Genomic DNA, 20,292 nt, shown 5'->3' with positions numbered 1-20,292 from the left:
CTCTTGTTATCTATCAAGGTCAGTGATGTTTCCTCAGGATTTGCCTTGGAACCATGTTTAGAGCCTTTCAGTTCTTGACTCTGTCAGCCGTCAGGATGAGTCACAGTCATTGCTTGACCAAGTTGCTTTCTGTGAAGGCTTGGGAATCTGTTTTCTAATGTCCTGTATAGTTCCCTTTTCAGAGTACTGTAGTTTTCAATGTAGAGGTCTTTTATATCTTTTGTGAGATTGATTCCTAGGTACTTCATTTTTTTTGGATGCTTTTGTAAAACATGTTTTTTCCCTGATTTCTCTCTATGAGTTTGTTATTTGTGTACAGGAAGGCTGATTGATTTTTGAGTGTTGACTTTGTTGTTTGAGTAGTGTTAACTGAATTTGCTTATTAAATCTACTAATCTTTTGGTGGAGATATGGAGTCTTCTAAGTAGAGTATCATGTCATCTGCAGATGGCGATAGTTTAACTTCTTCCTTTCTATCTGTATTCCTTTTATTTCTTTCTCTTATCTAATTGCTTTAGCTAAAGTTTCCAAGACTGTGTTGAATAAGAGCGGAGGCAGTAGAAATCCTAGTCTTGTTCCTGATTTTAGAGAGAAAGCTTTCAGTTTTTGACCATTTAATGTGATGTTGGCTATTAGTTTGTTGTAGATGGCTTTTATCAGACTGAGATAAAGGCCATCTGTTCAAATTTTCTGTAGGATTTTTGTCATGAATGCATGCTGGACTTTGTCAAAAATTTTTTCTGCATCTGTTGAAGTGATCATATGAGTTTTGTCCTTGGCTCTGTTAATATGATGTATTACATTTATGGATTTACATATGTTGAATCATCCATGCATCCTGGGATGAATCCCACTTGATCATGGTATACAGTCTTCTTGATGATTTGCTGCAGTCTGTTTGCTGGTATCTTGCTGAGGACTTTTTTTTTTCTTTTTGGTACTGGGGATCAAACTCACAACCTCATACTTGCCAGGCAGGCACTTAGCTGCTGAGCTAAATCTCTAGCCCTTATTGAGGATTTTTGCATCAGTGTTCATTAGGGAAAGTGGGCTGTCATTCTCTTTCTTAGTTGGGTCCTACTCTGGTTTTGATATCAGTGCAATGCTTGTTTCTCGGAATGAATTTGGAAGTATTGCTTCCCTTTCGATTTCATTAAAGAGTTTGAAAAGTAGTGGCATTAGGTCTTCTCTAAATTTATTGTAGAATTCAGTAGTGAATCTGTCAGGGCCTGGGCTTTTCTTTGTTGATACATTTTTAATTACATCTTTGATTTCATTTATTGATAGTGGGTTATTTAGGATTTGTATATCTTCTTGATTCAGCTTTGGTAGTTCATAGTACCAAAATATGAATTGCATTCAGTAATCTGTCCATTTCTTCTGTATTTTCCATTGATTAGAATACAAGTTTTCAAAGTAGGTGTAAATGATTTTCTGAATTTCCGTAGGATCTGTTGTGATTTCACTCATTTTATTCCTAAAATTTGAGTCTTCCCCCTTTTTTGATAACATTGGATAAGTGTTTATCAATTTTATTTAACCTTTCAAAGAACCAACTCTTAATTGACTCTTTGTGTTGTTTTTTTAGTCACCAATGTGTTAATTTCTGCTCTGATTTTTATAATTTCCTCCCTTGTATGAGCTTTTGGCTTAGCCTGCACTTCTTTTTCTAGAAGTTTGAGATTTAACATTAAGTTCATACATGTTTGCTCTGTTTTCCTCATGTGGGTGTTTACTGCTATAAATTTTCTTCTTAAGACTGCTTTCATTGTGTCCCACAGGTTCTTGTATGTTGTATTGTCATTATCATTCAACTGTAAAAACTGTCTAATTTCATTTGTGACCCATTGGTTGTTCAGTAGAGTGCTATTTAATTTCCGGGTGTTTATGAAGTTCATATGGTTTCCTTTTGCGTGGATTTCCAATTTCATTGCACTATGGTCTGATACTATGCATGAGGTAATTTCATTTCCTTTGCGTTTACTTAAGCATGTTATATGAGTCAATATATGATCTGTTTTGGAGCTATTTTGGAGAATGTCCCATGTGCAGTTGAGAAGAATGTGTATTCTGTCCCATGTGCAGTTGAGAAGAATGTGTATTCTGAGGTTGTGGGGTGGAACACTATAGACATCTACTAAATCCATTTGTTCAAAAGTTTGATTTTGTTCTAATATTTCATTATTGACTTTTTGTCAAGTTGATCTGTCTTTTTGTGTCAGTCCGGTATTGAGGTCTCCCAATACAATTGTTTTAGGGCCTATTTGATTTTCATGTCCATTAGTAATTGTTTTATGTAGTTGGGTGAACTGGTATTTGTTACATATATGTTTATGATGGTTATCTCTTCCTCTTGGATTGTTCCCTTTATGAGAATATAGTGATCTTTATCTCACTTAGTCTTGGCTTTGAATTCATTTTGTCTGCAAATAGAATAGCTACTCCTGCTTTTTTCTGGGTTCCTGTCACATGGAATATTGTTTTTCATCCTTTGACTTGCAATATGTGAATTCCTTTTTGCATTAAATGTGTTTTTTGTATGCAGCATATTGTTGGCTCTTGCTTCTTGATCCATTCTGCCAGTCTGTGTCTTTTGATTGATGAATTGAGACCATTAACATTGATGGTTATAACTGATACATATTGACTGATCCTTGTCATGTTATTTTCCTGTCGTAGGCTCCCCTTCCTTTTTTTCCCTGCAATTGTTTGCCTTCCCTGGTAGATTCTTTCTGTTGGGGTTCATAGAATTGTAGTCCTTCTATCTCTTTCTAGAATGTCCTTTGAAACATTTTGGAGTGCTGGTTTGGTGGTTATAAATTTCTTTAGATATTCTTTGTCATGGAAGTATCTTATTTCTCCATCAGTTTTGAAAGATAGTTTTGTGGGGTATATCAATCTTGTTTGGAAGTTGTTTTCATTTGGAACTTGGAGCCCTTTACTCCACTCTCTCCTTGACTTGAGTTTGTGCTGAGAAGCCAAGGCTTTAGGTTCTTATATGGAGTGTGCAACTTTGATTCTTCCCATGCCCAGTTCATAGTAGGGTTTGGATTTGTATGAGAATCTGATGCCACTGTGGACTTGACAGGAAGTGAATCTCAGATGGTAATGGGCAACAATATAAATAAAATGAAGTTTTGCTTCCCTACTTTATTCTGAGTGGCTCAGTTAGTGACTCAGCAATAACTGGGGACTCCACCTGTATATTCTTCTTTATAGACTTTAATTGCCTTATAGATTGGAAATGTACATGCTGAATTTCAGTGCACTGCTGGTGGTACTCAACTGATTGTGAGTGCTTCTGTTACATACTACTGTGGAACAAACCACTTCACAACTTAGTGGCTTAAAACAACTATTTGCTTATGCTTTAAGTGGGTTGCTAATTTGGGCAAGGCTCACTTGGTGTAGCTTGTCTCTATTCCACATGTTGGCTAGGTTTATGCATTTGTGGTCAGTTTTCTGGTTGACTGGGATGATTGGACATGGGTGCCCTTAGTCACATGTCCAACACTGAATTTGAGCTGTCAGCTGGGTTGCTGTGGTGTTTTTAGGCGGACTTGGCATGATGGCTGGGTTCCAAAAAGGTGATAAGTAAATTGCAAGGTCTCTTGAGAAATGGGCTCAGAAGTTAGTGCCATTCATGCCCCTACTCTGTCGGTCAGAGGAAGCCACAAGCCCAAATCAAATTCAAGGGGTGGAGAAACAAAATGCACTTTTTAAATGGAAGTTGCTCCAAAGACAGTAACTGTAGCCAAGTTATATATCTGTTCAAAGTGATTGTGGTTCTTCCTTGTTCTTTCTCTTCCTTTTAATTCTTTTAAAATGAAATGGGTGGTTTTTGTGTTTTTGCCTTGACTTGCCTTTCTTTCTGAAGTTAATATTAGAACACAGTTTACTTGGTTAGAGAATATCTTCTGTGATTACTTGATGGGGCCAAGAACTGATAGTTTTAGGTCCTGACTTTGCAGTGGTTTTCAAATTACCATAATAAAGCCAGGCATGATGGCTCAGGAGGCTGAGGCCGGTAGATCATTGCGAGTTCAAGACCAGCCTAGGCTACAAAGTGAGCCCAACACCAGCCTGAACTGCACAGCCAGACCCTGTCTCAAAAAAAACCAAAACAACAAATTACCATAATATCCTACATCTGTTAATTGCTGAAATTTTAGTTTCTTCCTCAGGTTATTTTGATCTTTTTTAAACTTGATAACTACCAAGGATTAGCACATTGATTCTTTTTTTTTTAATTTTATTTAAGGAGAAAAAAAAAGCAGAGAAAGGGTAAAAGTTATACAGATTTACAGAAAAAAATAAACAGTAGGAAATCACTAGTTAATGGATTACATATTGTCATCTTAGACATAATTGTTCAAGTCACAAAATTAAAGCTTGTAAAGTGGACATTCCAACAGTGAGACTGCAAACAGTTCTGTTCAATGATCCAACAAAACTCAGTGATATCATTATCTATCTTATACACTTAAATATACATGCAGTTATATCATTTAGAGCACTTTCTTTTTCTCTCTTTTGTACAATGACAATTACACATTTTGGGTGTTGTTGCTCCCACAGTTCTTTTTTTTTTTTTTTTTTTTTTAATTTTATTTAAGGAGAAAAGAAAAGAAAAGCAGGGAAAGGGTACAAGTTATACAGATTTACAGAAAAAAAATGAACAGTAGGAAATCACTAGTTAATGGATTACATATTGTCATCTTAGAAATAATTGTTCAAGTCACAAAATTAAAACTTGTAAAGTGGACATTCCATCAATGTTACTGCAAACAGTTCTGTTCATTGATCCAATAAAACTCTGTGATATCATTTTCTATCTTATACATTTAAATATACATGCAGTTATATAGTTTGGAGCACTTTCTTTTCCTCTCTTTTGTACCATGACTATTACACATTTTGGGTTTCATTGCTCCCACGGTTCTTATTACTTTTTTGGAAGAGAGTAAAACCAAATGTGACATAAGAGAACAGACTCGGTCAAGTCAAAAGGGTGGACATAATAGATAATGTAAAAACATAATACAAGGTGATCAACAATGGTTACTATAATGCCTCCCGCTATCTCTAATAGAATTGCCTATATCGTTAGTTATAATACAATTGAACAAAACAGTAAAGAATAAAACCGACAAAACCAAAACATTGGAGACATTGTAGGTCTTCAAAAGTAGATAAAAGTCAACAGAAATGGGCGTCATAATGAATCTCATTATCTTCACAGCTGATGCCTAAACTTTTGAACCTGATACTATCCAGCAAAACAGAATAGGGGAACATCAGTTAAAAACCAGATGGTGAGAGTAATACAGGGCTTTAAATCAAGGTAACGAAAAGTCAAAGTGGGTTACTATAATATATCCTGCTATTTTTTTCCTTTAATTAAAAGGATAAAGATAAAAAAGTAAATAATGGAGTGGAGATTGAGATAAAAGAGGGCATAACAACGAAACAGCACAGATCAAAACATAACCATTTAAGCAGAATAGTGTTTCACCACCAGATAATCCTAACCTAAAAGTAGTTACCATATTGTCTCTTTCTTTGAAATCCTTGAGTACAACTTCGTATACTGTAGCATTAAGTATATCAAAACAATGTAAAACCATTCAAGAGAATGACAGCATTACAGAGTATTTAGAATCGACTAACAGAAAATGAACAATGGTTTCTGTATAATCTCCTTGTCTTTACAAGGTTTTTGCTTATACTATTGTACATAATAAAATCCAGTAAGATACAACCTATTTAGACCATTGGAGACAGAAGGACAAAAGCTAGATGAGACTTCAAAACAAGATGATACTAAATCAGTATTACCTATTAAGATGTCATTTTCTCCAAAATAGCTGTTCCTATCATCCAATCTTCTCTGCCTCATTTCTGTTGAGCTCTTTTTCTGTCAGTAGCTGTCTATTTGTCTTCTTCATTTTGTTCTCTGCTCCATTCATTGCGGCCTCTCTGCCATTATTTCTGGATTCTTTGTATTTTTCTTTTTTTAGACTATCCTGCAATACTCTCTGTAGAGTTGAATTGGTGGTTGCAAATTCCCCCAGTTCCTCTTTATCCTGGAAGCACCTTGTTTTTCCATCAATTTCCAGGGACAGTTGTGCAGGATATCTCAATCTTGGCTGGAGATTATTATCTTTCAAAGCTTGAATTATTTCCCCCCACGCTCTTCGTGATTTGATGGTTTGTGCAGAGAAATCTGCTGTAATTCTGATGGGTGTTCCCTTGTAAGTGGTCTGTTTCTTGTCTCTGACAGCTTTTAATATTCTGTTCTTGTATTGAATTTCTGGAACTTTTATTATTATATGCCTGGGTGTTGCTCTGCTTGGGTTGTAGGTAGCTGGGGTCCTGTATGCCTCATACATCTGAGTATCTTTACCTTTTGCTAAATTAGGAAAATTCTCCTGGATTATTTCTGTGAGTAGCTTTTGTAGTTCACTTGTTTGTGTCCCTACTTCTTCTTTTATGTTCTTAATCCTTAAGTTATGGCTCCTCTTATCATCTTCTTGTCTTTGTATTATTGCTGTTTGTTTTTTTGTTATTTTTAAGAAGTTTTTCATTTCATTCTCCCATATTACAAGTCTGCCCTCCAGTTCAGATATTCTGTCCTTAGTTTCTTTCAAGCTGTTATGCCAGTCTTCGATAGACTTCTGAGTATCTTGGTAGTGCCTTTGAACCTGCTTCACGTATTCTATGCTTTCTCTGTTTTCTCCATCAAACAATTCTCCCCTTTTTTTCTGTTCTTCCATTCCACCACCTGTTTTTTCTTGGGTGGTACTTAGCATTTCTCTAACTATTCTGCATACTTCTAGCTTCAGGTCGTTGATAACTTCATTCCTGAATTGGTCTATGAGGCTCTCTATATGGTGCCTTATGTATATTGGTGCGGTGTCTGCTATTGCCTGTTTCTCAGAATTGGGGGCCGAGGAGCCTTTCTTGTTGCTGCCTCTTCCCATGCTGCCTCTTCTTCTCTGTTCCTTATATATGCAGGCTTATATAAGAGGCCCAGCTTCTCTCCCAGTCAGCCACAGCCTGATCGAATTGCGCCAGTTAGGTGTTCCCGCTCACCGCTGTGCACCAGGGAGTTACGGACCAGGCAGCCTACGCATCTCCCCTCCCGGCCACCGTCAGGCTCTGGGATCTGGGTTGGGACAGCCTACCAGGTCCGCCGGCAGCGTCACGCAGGCCAGGCACTTTTCACCGATCTCGCCCGAGAGGGGGATGTGTGGCTGGAGTCACCACCGCGCCCTGCTCCCGCAGGACTGCTCGGACCCAGAAAGTCCTCCGCTGGAGTCAAACTGTGGTAGAGTGTCAGCTTCTCTCACTCACCTCACCACAAGTCAGTGCACGCCTCCCTGCCGTTCGCAGATTGCCGTTCTCAGAGCTTCTGCGCGTCTCTCTCCTTGCCGAGCCACTGTAGAGGCAGCCAGCCGCCGCGCGGCGGGAAACCCAAATCACGGCTTACAATGGTGCGGGGTCCAGCCTCCACACCGAGGCTTTTCTGTTCCTGTTTTAGCACCAGGAATGCATTCCAAGTTGGTTTCTCTCAGCCCAGTTCATTCCTGAGTCAGCGGAGCATATCTCCACCTGTTTATGTCTCCTTAGTCCGCACCATTCCTGGCTTCTGAGCCGAGTCTTTCAGAGAGCCTCCGGTAGTTGCTGTTATCTGTCCTCCATGTTCTCCCGGAAGCTCCCACAGTTCTTATTACTTTTTTGGAAGAGAGTAGAACCAAATGTGACATAGCAGAACAGAGTCAGTCAAATCAGAAAGGTGGACATAATAGATAATGTAAAAGCATAATACAAGGTGATCAACAATGGTTACCATAATGCCTCCCGCTATCTCTTAATAGAATTGCCTATATCATCAGTTATAATAAAATTGAACAAGACATTGATTCTTTTATGGGTTTTGTTCCCAGCCCTTCCATGTAAGGCTTGTAAATCAGAGTAACTGATATGAGAGTGAAATAACTTTTTTTTGGCCAGATATTCAGTTAAAACAGGGAGTTCATTGCAGAAGCTGATTGACTGTAGTTGTCTCAGATAGACAGTGTTTTAATATGTGAAATAACAAGACAAGGCAAGGCTGAGATGTCTATGACCTGTCAGCCTATCAGGATGAATCAGCAGAAGTTTTAGGTAAGGTGACATTCTCAATACAGTGAGCCCCTTACCCTGAGTTTATTGGACCTCTCATTAAAGTAGCTCTCATAGCCCTTGTTTAGAAAAAAGCTAGAGTCCTTGTTCAAGATTCAACTGACTTTAAAAGCTATTTATTTTAGAGAGTGAAGGTCACTTTTAGTATAGGTGCACCATTAAAAGTGACATGTGGCTGTTTTCCTACTCATAGCTATTTTGGTATGCTCAAATGTTGCAGTGGTTATAATCTTTAAAGCTTGTTGTCTCTAGTTGACTAGAGGCTATTGTGCTTCGTCAAGTAAGTTTAATTAATTGCATTGGGTCTCAAAAAAGTGGATTTCTTAAATGTAGTTTCTGATTTATCTATTTCCCAAGACAGTGATAATATATTAGGAATAGGAACTGTAATATAATGGCATTTTATTGCCAGAGATTGATATTAGTTGCTGAATACAGCTGGTTAGAAGTCTGGGACAAAGTATTTTTGGTGATGGTCGTTATTAAATCTATTAGTGAGATGGCTGAACTGAATTTTCCCATTCCTGTGAGGTTATTCTTTTTTTTCTTACTTGAATCAGTTTGCATCATTATTGTTTATAGAAACAAAAAATTCTCTCAAAACAAATAATTGAATATAATTTTTTTTTTGGTTCCTGGAATCAAACTCATAACCTCACATTTGCCAGGCAAGCTCTGTGCTGCTGAGCTATGTCCCCAGCCCTAACTGAATATAATTTAAAGAAAATAATATATTAAAATGCCTTTACTGTTTTAGGAAATCTAATATAAAAATATGTTGATCCTACATACCAGCTATGATAGTGTTCAAATTTTTCAGAATTTCAATTATTGAGTTAATTTCAATATTTCTTATTTTGTGTGTGGAATCCTTTTTGTGAGGCTTGGTTCTTTTCTTTTTTTTTTTCAAATCCATTTTATTCAAACATAAAAACAAAGAAAAAAACTACAACAAACTTTAAAGTCCATCAATCAGGGAGTAACAGTGGTACATACAGTGAATATTGTCATCCCCAAGTCACATACCTAGAGTACAAGGCATCTGTCTTTTGTGTCCAAACAATCCCAGTACAAATCTTTCTCTTTAGTGAACTCAAAAGAAATTAGCGGTATAAAAAAAAGGTACTATAACTATTTTAACTATTTTTATGTATGTATACATACACATATACGTGTTTTTTCTTTAATTTTGTCACACTAGTGAAACAATTACGATGTTTACACATGTGTGTCTTATTTTACTAGTGAGTATATTCTCAAGGTACATCCATTTACCTATAAAAATGTCCAGTTTACCATTGTTTATGGCTGAGTAGTACCCCATTGTATAATAAAAATACCACATCTTTTTTATCCATTCCTCAGTCGATGGGCATTTAGATTGTTTGCAAGGTCTGGGTATTATAAATAGAGCTGCTGTAAACATAGGTGCACATATGTCACTGTGGTATGATGTTTTTAATTATTTTGGGAAGATACCCAGAAGAGGAAGAGCTGGGTCAAATTGGACCTCCAATCCTAGTTTTTTTTTTTTTCTTTTTCTTTCTGTCTTTTTGAGACAATGTCTTGCCATGTGGCTCAGGCTGGCCTTGGGCTCACTTTGTAGCCCAGACTGGTCTCAAACTTGCCACAATCTGCCTGTCTCAGCCTCCCAAGTGCTGAGATTACAGGAGTATGCCAACACCCCTGGCTCTAGTGTTTTGAGGAATCCTGACACTGATTTCCACAACAGTTGCACCAGTCTACTTTCCCACCAACAGCGGAAGAGAGTTCCTTTTTCCCCAGAGCCCCATGTATTTATTTGCTGTTTATATGTCTTTGCCTTAGAAATCTGTATAATGAGGTTATCTTTAAGGCGTTTGGAATGCTTTAGATAATTTTTAGCAACATTGTGTTTCTTTCTTTTTTTTTGGTACTGGGGATTGAACTCACAACCTCTTACTTAACCAGGCTAGTGCTTGAGCCACTGAGCTAAATACCTGGTCCCCGCTTGTTTTCTTATATGTGTTTAAAACTTGAGTCGGTTTATCCTAAGTTGTTCTGGGCTGTGAGGCACTACTCAGTGCAGTGATGATAACCATGTTTGGCAATTGCAGCTGCCTGAGATAACTGGATTTGGGCCCCACAGAGCCATAGAACAATTGTCAGGTATCATTGTCATTTTATTTTCTGAGTATAAATTTTACTGTTAGAAAAAAAGAAGGAGATTTCTGAGGATACGAGGTAAATTGTTAGAATATAGAAGAGAACACAAGGTTGACAGGTTAGCCATTTTACAAATAAGTATACAAATAAGATTTGAATACTTCAGAAAGCCTTAGTTTTCTTGTGGGAGTACTTAGCTTTGTAAGTAAATTAGACAATTAGAAAAGTATTTTAATGCTTTTTTTTAATACTAGACACTACTTAGCATTGCGGGTGAGGAAGACTATTGACAGAGAAAGCTAAAGAACCTGATTTTTCAAAAAAAAAAAAAAAAGAACCTGATTTTCATTCATTCATTAATGAATGGTTTTTTGGAGATAAGGTAGTTCAGGCTGGTCTCAAATTCATGGTCATCTTCCTGCCTTAGCCTCACAAGTGCCAGGTTTACATTTTCCTAAAATCATTCATCTTTAGGAGATGCCAAGGTGGAAGAGATTAGCTTCTGAGGCTGATGCATTTATTACATTACTCCAAGTAGGATGTAGGAGTGTAAGTTTGTAGTTCTGCTCCAGACATGGAGACAGGAAGATCTGAAGTTTGAGTCAGTTGGGCAATTTAGCCAGACCTCTGTTTCACCAAATTGACTGGGAATGTACTCTGCATTCAAATCTAGTAACACACCCACACCAAAACCAAAAATACCAAAAACCCAAACTGGGTATGGTAGTGAGTATCTATAATTCCCAAGTCAGCTTTCAGTTTGCAGTGTCTCTGACTCAGCCTCCTGAGTAGCCAAGATTACAGGTATATGCCATGTGGCACTGTGCCTCTCTATAGCATCGATTTCTTTTCTTTTTCTTTTTTTTTTGAGACAAGGTCTCACTATGTAGTTCAGGCTGTCCTTGAGCCCACCATGTAACCCTAGCTGGCCTCAAACTCGAGATAGTTGTCCTACCTCAGCCTCCCAGGTGCTGAGATTACAGGTGTGCACCACCACACCCAACTATAGTGTATGTTTTGAATTACGTTGCTCTGGTTTTTCTTTAACTCATTGGAGAGTCATCTCTTGGTGTACAGTGACTCATCTGAACCACTGTACCTACTTAAAATTTAGGTAACTAGTAATTTCTTTGCATAAGGGAGGACTAGACATTTCTTGGGAAAAAAATTCATTACATGGGGAGTATTTTAGGACCAAAGTTGGTGGTGAAAAGAAGGATAATATTCTCTGGCCATGCCTTTTCCCACCTTAACCAACTACTACACGTACTGATGCTAAAACCCAAGGTACAGGGGCTATAAAAAACCAGAAAAGAGGGCTGGGGATGTAGCCCAGAGCAGAGTGCCTTCATAGTATGTGTGATAGCTCTGGGTTTGATTCTCGGTACCATAGAACTTACAAAAACAAACATAAAACCATAAAAGAGCTTTTTCTTGGAAATCTTTATAATATACTGAGGGCAGGCTTTAGTGATGCAATATTTGTGGCACAGAGTTGTAAAACAAAATAGTGTGTTATAAAATAGCCCTCACTTCCCCATAAAACACAGAAATTGAGGCCCCTTGCATCCCAAGAATACAAACTGGCTTGGGCATGTTAAAGATTCTATGGTGACACTCAGAACTTAGGGCTTTTGAAGTGGATTCAGTAGCATTCATCCCTGAGTCTTGTAATAGCACTTATAATAATGATTCCCTCATTTGGGATGAGGAGACAATGATGTTTATTCCATCTCTAGCCTCTTTTCATTTCAGCTTTTAATCTACCAGGAGAGATTCTAGATCTGTTTTCTCCGTTCAAGACTTATAATAAATAATTTGGTGAAAAAGCAGATGAATCATTCCAGTAATTAAGACTTGGATTTTCTTTTTTATAGAAAGTAGGCTGAAAACTGCTTTTGAGAAAAGGAGATCAATAGATGGAAAAGAGCAAACGAGTAGAAGGTTTTTGTTTTGTTTCATTTCATTTGTTTTTTACTGTGAATTGAGAGCAGAAATCGCTGAAGAGGGTTTGGGCAGGTTCAGGATTATGAGAAATGTAAGCAAAAGGAATTGGGAAAGAGGATATTAAGGGGTACTGCAGTGAATTGAATCTCTTTATTTTCTTTGAGGGTCTCAAAATACTAAGATTTACAGTTGCATTTAACTTTTTTTTTTTTTTTTTGAGATTAGATTTGTTTCTTGTATATGATGCCATTCCAGTACTGGTCTCATGGAGGCTGAGCATTCATTCAGGTAATCACTGAAAACAATTGTGCAGCATTTTCTGTGTACCAGTCAGTGAACTAATTACACAGGCTCGGTGTTTGATCCCCAGCACAATCAAGACATTGAAGATACTCATCACCTCGACAAGTTTCCTTATTCACTCAAACTTTGGTCTCCAGGCAACCACTAGAATAGTTTGCATTGTCTAGAATTTCATATCATCAGAATTATATACTGTATATGCTCTTACTTACTTTTAGTCTGGCTTTTTGTACCCAGTATAGTTATTTTGGGATTTAGTTATATTTGTATACATATCAATAGATTGATCATTTTTCTTGCTGAGTAGTCATCCATGTAATTTGGCAATTACAAATTATACTATAAACATTTGTCTAAAAGCCTTTATGCTTTTAAAATTGAGGTGAAATTTGTAAACACAATTTACAAATGTAAAGCATACAGTTTAGTGATAGTGTATTCACAGAGTTTTATAACCAGTTGCTTTCTCTAGTTTCACAACTTTTCTATCATCCCACGAACAACCACATATCCATGAAGTAATCATTCCCTATTCTTTCCTCCCTCATCTCTTGATAACCTTTAATCTGCTTTCTGTCTTTATGGATTTTCCATAGCGAAGAAATGATATAGCAGAAAAGGAATCTTAGAGTATTTGACCTTTTATGCCAAACTTCTTTTAACTTAGTATAATGTTTCTGACTTTTATCCAGGTTTGTAGCATATGTCTGTATTTTGTTCCTTTTTATGACTGAATAAAACTGATATATATATATATATATATATATCACCTATATATGATGTAATGTATCATATGTATCATATATATGTATCCAATATATATCATATAGGTGAGAGAGATACATAGTTTATTGATCAGTTGATGGACATTTGAGTTGTTTCTATCTTTTAGATATTGGGAGTAATACTGCTGTACATATTTTTGTAAAAGTAAGTCTACTTTCACTCATTTCAAGTATATCTAAGAGTAGAAGTTCTGGGCATATGATCAGCTTTGTTATGAAATGTTGAACTGTAGCACTGCATTATTTTACAGGCTAGCAACGTATGAGGATTGTTGTTTCTTAGCATCCTCACCAAAACTTAATTTTTTTTCTTTTTTTTCTTTTCTTTTTTTTTTTTTTTTTTTAGTATTGGGGTTGAACATAGGGCTTTTGCACAGCGCTACATTCCTGGCTCTTTTTGTATTTTTTATTTTGAGGCAGGTAAACAACATTCTGGGCTATACATGGATTTTTTTTTTGGTCTTTTTTAGGTTTTTTTTTTTTTTTTTTTTTGATACTGCGAATCAAACTCATGACCTTGCATGCAAAAAGGTCCTTTTTTGCTTTTTGAAACGGGGTGTTACTGTGCAGTTCAGGCTGGCCTTGAGCTCACTATGTAGCTGAAGCTGGCCTCAAACTTGTGATCCTCCTGCCTCAGCCTCTGGAGTGCATGCACCACCATGCCTGGCCTATTTATCGGTGTTTTAAAAAGCTTATTGTAGTGAAAGAAATTAGTATATCCACTACCAACACCCCTGCTTTTTTTCTTTGAGACAGGGTCTCATTATGCAGTTCAGACTGATCTTGAGGCTCCCTTTGTAGCCCACGCTGGTCTCAAACTTGAGTGATCCTCCTGCCTCAGCCTACCAAGTGCTGGGATTATAGGTGTGCACCACCCCACCTAGCAACATTCATTTGTTTATTTATTTGGCAGTGCCAGGGATCAAACTCACAACCTTGTGCTAGGTAGGTACTTGGACTGCTGAACTATATCCCTGGGCCTTTTTTACTTTTCTTTTCTTTCCTTTTCTTTTTTTTTTCTTTTTGAGACAGGGTCTCGCTATGCAGTTCAGGCTGGCCTTGAGCTCACTTTGTAGCCCAGGCTGGTCTCGAACTCGCAATAATCATCCTGCCTCAGCCTCCTGAGTGCTGGGATTGCAGGCATGAGCCACCATGCCCAGCTTGTTTTTCCTTTTTTTTTTTTTTTTGACCGGGGATTGAATTCCTGACTTTGCACATACCGTGCAGGTAGGTGCTTGTGCCACAGATACTGCATGTATGTTTAAGTGTGTAAGGTAACTATATTACTAAGTTTTTGTTGGATCATTGAACAGAATGGTTTGCACTCTCATTGTTTGTCTACTTTTTATGCTTTAATTTTGTAACTTGAACAACTAAGATGACAATATGCAATTTATCAACTAGTGATTTCTTAGTGTTAATTTTTTGAAATTTTGTATTATTTCTACTGTTTTGCTTTTTTTTTCTCTTTAAATTAAAAAAAAAGTTAGCTATTACAAACTTGTGCTGCTATAAACATGACTGTGGTATATTACTGTGATACGATACTTTTATTTCTTTTGGGTGGATACCAAGAAGGGGTATAGCTCAGGTCATGTGGGACCTCTAGTTTTAGATGTTTGTTTTGTTTTGTTGTCTTTTTGAGACAGGATTTCACAATGCATTTCATACTAATCACAATCCTGGTTTCTGTGTCTGATATTCTGTCCTTACATTGGCTCGTTCTGCTGCTTATACTTGCAATACAATTTTTTATCTCCTGGAAATGTTTGAATCAGTTTCATAGATTCTATTTCTTTCCTAAATTGGGTGGTGCATTGTTTACATCATTTTCCTAAGCTCCTCTTTTTAAAATTTGTATCTGCTTAAGAATCACTATGATTTTCATTATGGTCACCATCTCTGTAACTATCAGAGAGATTTTTTTTTTTTATTTAATTTTTTCCTACAGCCTCATTCTTCTTGTAACTTCTTACTTTTGCTGTTACCACCCACTTCAGAGAGTCCAGGTGGGGGCTTTCGATTGTTCCATCTCATTGTTCCTTTGTTTTGCCTTGGTGAGCTGAAAGTTTGGTATTGCATCTTGCTTAAATGTCTTTTTACTTTTTTTTTTTTTTAATGTTTAATTCTGGGTTGATGCTTGTAAATTGCTCATGGCAGGCAGATTTACTGCTAGTATTTAAAACCGTTAGGGGTTCTTAGAGATGTCTTCCATGTATAGCTGGTTCTTGGGTTTTGAGTCTACTGCAAGATCCTACCTCATCAATTTTTTGAGGATGAGAAGTTGCTGCCTATTTGTCTTAATCCCTGGTTCTTTGGCAATGGCATATAATACTATTTATGATCCTTAGCCAGTCTGCCTTTACATTCCAGAAACTGATTAAACAATTATGTCACATTGGCTCAAGTACTACAATCGATAATAGCAATAGCATCAAACAACTTAGAAAATGATGTAGCAATTACTAATTGGCTGCCTTTAACCATTTGAATTAGATTTGTGGTTATATAACAAAATCTCAAACAAATGTGAAAATTGTATATAGTAAGTATGCCTCAATATGATGATTTTATCCTCAGGGCATAAAATTTAAAAGGGACTGGGTGGGGGATTAAGAAATAGAAGAGGAAGGGATCAGAAGCCAGGCTGGAGGAAGATTATGCAGTCTTTGGGAAACTAGTGAAGAGGACAGGACGGAAAGAGAAGAAATAAGTAAAAACAAGAAAAGACCAAAGAAACAACAACAACAAACCTAGAAGCTGTGTTCATAGTGGTATAAAAACAAGATCAAATAATCAAGAAAAGAGAACAAAACAAAAAAGTGAAAAAGGAAGAAATCATTCAAGGAAGAATTATTGAAAATACCTCAGACAGAGTCAGGAATGATAGTTTATACCTGTAATGCCAGCCCCCAGGAGGATAGGTCAGGAGAATAGCTGTGAATTTGAGGCCAGCTTGGGCTACATTGTGATTTCAAGGCCAGCCTGTCTGACATAGTAAAACCCTGTCAAAACAAAAATCTTAGTGACATAAATTCTATCCCAAAGTTTTTGTTTTCAGCAGTGTCTCCTTTTGTACTTTTGGGATAAGGTCTCTTTGGATAGTCCAGGCTGGCCTTGAACTTCCAGTGATCCTTCTGCCTCAGCCTCCCAATTGTTGTGATTACAGGTGTGCATCATCATACCTGGCTCTTTGACTTTTTCTTCTGCAGCTTCTAATCTGTTATTAGTTATATAGTTGTTATATACTATATTTTTATCTCTAACCATTCAGAGGACTTTTTACCTGTACCTAACATGCTTTTTTCTCTAGTTTTTTTGCATGTATGGAATTTAGTTTTAAGTGTGTCTTTAATTCTATAATTTATATCATTTCTCAGTCATTTGTTTACTTATTTGTTATTAGAAATTGAACACAGGGCCTCGTGCAAACGAAGCCCACATACTATCAGTGAGTTATAACCTCAGCCCCTTTTATCTTTTTATTGTAAAATCAAAATAGATTTACAGAAAGTTGCCCCCCCCAAAGTACAGCAATAGCTTAGTTTCTGTCAGTGATTATGTTGAGTAACGATATAGTATAGTATTAAAGCTAGGAAATTTGTATTGGTAAAGCCTATTTTATCTAGATTTGATCAGTTTTACATGCACATATACATTGGTAGCTTTCTTACGTGAATTTTTGTGTCCTCTATCAAGATAGACAACAGTTACATCTCTTGAAGGATCCCTTATGTTGATCTTTAATAACTATATGCATCTCCCTCTACTCTCAGCATATAACCCTAGATATGGAAATCATTAGTATGTTCTCTATTGTACTATTGTTATTTAAGGATGTTACATAAATCAAATCATATAATATGTGTAATTGGGTTTTTTCTCTTTGGAGATTGACTTTTTATTTTTTTTTCAGACAGGATTTTGCTGTGTAATTCAGGTTGGCCTTGAATTCACTATATAGCTCAGGCTGACTTTGAACTCACAGTGATCCATCCTTCGGTCTCAGCCTCCCAAGTGCTGGAGTTACAGACTGTCACATCCATGAGAGCTAAGTTCCCAGGGACTGGTGGGGGGAGGAAGAGAGGATGAAGAAAATAAAGATAAAAAGCTGGGGTCAGGTGGAGCCCTTCCTCCGAATGGGAAGAAGAGACTGTTCAACCATGGCAGTGCGTTTATTTATACATTTGTCATATGACCCCCTTTACTTAATTAGCTTGCTTCTTAAGCCCCATGTTCTTGGGCCTAAACACCTGTTCGCCTCCAGTACTCTGTGCCTCTGAGTGTTCCTTAGGTGCTCTGTGTTCTTGGGTGTTCCTTGTGCCCTCTGTGCTTCTGGCTCTGCATGTATGAACATCACTAGCTCAGCGGCTCTCAACATCTCCCCCTTTTCTGTTTTTGTAGTTGATTCAGTTGAGTTTGGAGGAGCTATGTTTTTGGGGGAGTCTGCAGACAACTTTCTTTCTTATGATTATACTTTTCTGCTGGATGTTTAAGACCAAGTTAAAAGTGAGACCTGTACCAATCAAAATCAATTTCTTGCTGTATATCAAGGTCAGTTAAGTCTCCTCAGGAATTACCCTGGAACCATTTGCAATACCTGTAAGTATTTCTGTCCGTGTCAGCTGTATAGGTGAGTCATTGCCATTGCTTGACCAACTGGCTTTCTGTGAAAGTCTGGGAGATTTTTCTCTCCTAGTGATTCTCCTTATGCACACTACACACAACAGAGCTCCTTCTTCTGTGGTCCCAAAATCTCCTTGATCAGAAGACTGGGGATTCACTGAGTTATAGGATATTAAGGCAGAGGTTCTCTTATGTCCTGAGTCCTCGTTGACCTCAGAGGACTGTAGCCAAAATATTGGCTGTCTTCTTAGTCTGTCTTTCTAATCTTTTGGTCTGTAATCCTTAGTTGTTAAACAGCCAGAAAAGAAGATGAATGACATTACATTATAATGGAGATAGTAAGCTTAGTACTACTATCTTATCTGAATATCAAGCACTTTAGAACATAATATAGAACACCTATTCTTTAACAATCATGGATATTCTAATGTTTGAATCCTTAAAGAATATTAACAGACAATAGTTAACGTATTTTACACAGAAAATTAGAAATAAAAAATATATAAAATTATAGCATGACAATCATACTGACATTTTGTAACATACTTAAATTTTCATTTTTTCATAGTATTCCCCCCTTTTTTATAAATTATCTCTATTTAATACATAGGAAATTTTTACTTAATTGACCTTTGAGGGTCACATAAATCCTTTGTTAAAGACAGATGTCTGAATTTCAAAGAAAACTCTATCACTATAAATAGTCCTTATTCTATACTTCAGAAGACCTGCACATCTGCATACATGAATACATTTAATATACTACAAAAACAATAATCAATTATCATACCTATAAAAAAAACCTCCAAGGCATCTTTAAATAAAAAAAAGTATTGTCTGGAAAATTTAATCCTCTTGATGAGCAATGTAGACATATTTTTTATAACATTTATTAGGATGTCTCCTATAAGGCTATGGAGTTCATCAGAGCTTCCTATTAATGAACAAAGACTGGGATTTTTCCTAGTCAGCTGCTCCTTTATTCACCAAAGGGAACCTCAACAATAATTCTTCAAGCTTAAAAAGTGCCCTTAGTTATCTTAGCAAATTTCTGATGACCTTTGAGAAAACCCATTTTGGTATTATTTTGACCAGCTGATAACTTATGTAGAAGCATATTTTTAAATCTATAACCTAGATTAAATTGTGAATGAATGATCCAAAATGTAAAAGAAAAAGGAAAAAAATTATTGAGCTCAAATAAAAACCAGCTGTTTACAGATACGACATATTAACCACGCAACTTTACAGATTGACAGACAGATATACAGCGGACTAACAGTCAAAACATCTTTTGAAAAATCAGAGTGCACTCAAGTATATTTTTAACCAAATCAAATTATAGTATCACTTTTACAATTTTAGGAATTTATAACTATGGACAGACTATTCAGATTTTGTTACAAGTCAATTGACAGAGATCTCTAAAACTTTTTTTTTGGTCTTTTTCCTTTTTATTGGTACCGAGTTTCGAACTCACGACTGCCTGCTTTGAAGGCAGGCGCTTATGCCGCTGAGCTAAACCCCCTATTAATAAATATTTTTGTATTTTATTTTTCTTAAGAATACCAGTAACTTTCTTGTCCCTTTTTGTCATGTTGCTCTCAATTTAGTTATCTTGTATACTTTATCATCTTTCTCAGACCTTGAGTCCTATTTTTGGTCACTATGTCCTGGTATCCTGGGTATCCTTTAATGCTAACAGTTCATTTAATTAGCTGGTCAGGCCCAGCCCCATCCGTGTTTATCAGTTGTGGAGTGATTCCTTAAGCATCACTGTCATCAGCTTTTTAAACAGTGGGATTAATTCCTTCTCCAGATCTGGGTTCATGATACAAAGGGACAGCATGCTGTGGCACCCAAACAGGCCATTCAGCATTTTCTGAAAAAAATATAAGCATACCCTGTACCCCAAGTAAGGGGTCAGCTAGGTCCCTTCTTTTGTCTACTATATGAAGATCTTTCTTTTAGAAGGGAAAGCAAAAGATGTGAGGGAAGCAAATCAATTTGTCTGGAGGATAATGACAATTAGTAACACCAGGGAAGTTTGCTAATGTGGTTTGCCAAGAGGATGAGAATTGCCATAACTATTGTTGTTGAACCAAATAAATAATATTTTATACTTTGCATCATAACTCCATAGATTTGACGAGTATATAGGAGAGGACACAAGAGGAAATATCCAGAATGGTCTTCTGCATCCCTGAAGTCAGTAGCTTAGCACTTCTGCTAGGATGAGAAACAATGCCCACTTCCTGTAGTTATCACATCCAGAGGCTATGCCATAGGCCAGTGGTGT

The 20,292-nt window shown here is 36.8% G+C and overlaps 1 protein-coding gene across 4 annotated transcripts in view; it reads left to right on the top strand.

Annotated features, from left to right (window-relative positions):
- Positions 1-20,292, top strand: part of R3hdm2 (R3H domain containing 2) — a 190,066-nt gene that overhangs the window by 37,841 nt on the left and 131,933 nt on the right. Inside the window, exon 1 of one of the 4 annotated variants that reach the window (XM_063254991.1) lies at positions 12,546-12,567. The exons of the other annotated variants lie outside the window; for them this stretch is intronic. The gene's annotated coding sequence lies outside the window, so the exon portion shown is untranslated. Of the gene's footprint in view, positions 1-12,545; positions 12,568-20,292 lie in introns of those variants that run through there. 4 annotated transcript variants of the gene reach the window in all.

The sequence above is a fragment of the Cavia porcellus genome, unplaced genomic scaffold (assembly GCF_034190915.1).
Source record: "Cavia porcellus strain 051 isolate PalLab524CR breed Dunkin Hartley unplaced genomic scaffold, mCavPor4.1 scaffold_8, whole genome shotgun sequence".
Lineage (NCBI taxonomy): Eukaryota > Metazoa > Chordata > Mammalia > Rodentia > Caviidae > Cavia > Cavia porcellus.
The sequence above is the reverse complement of the archived record's forward strand: the minus strand, read 5'-3'. Positions and strand labels throughout refer to the sequence as shown.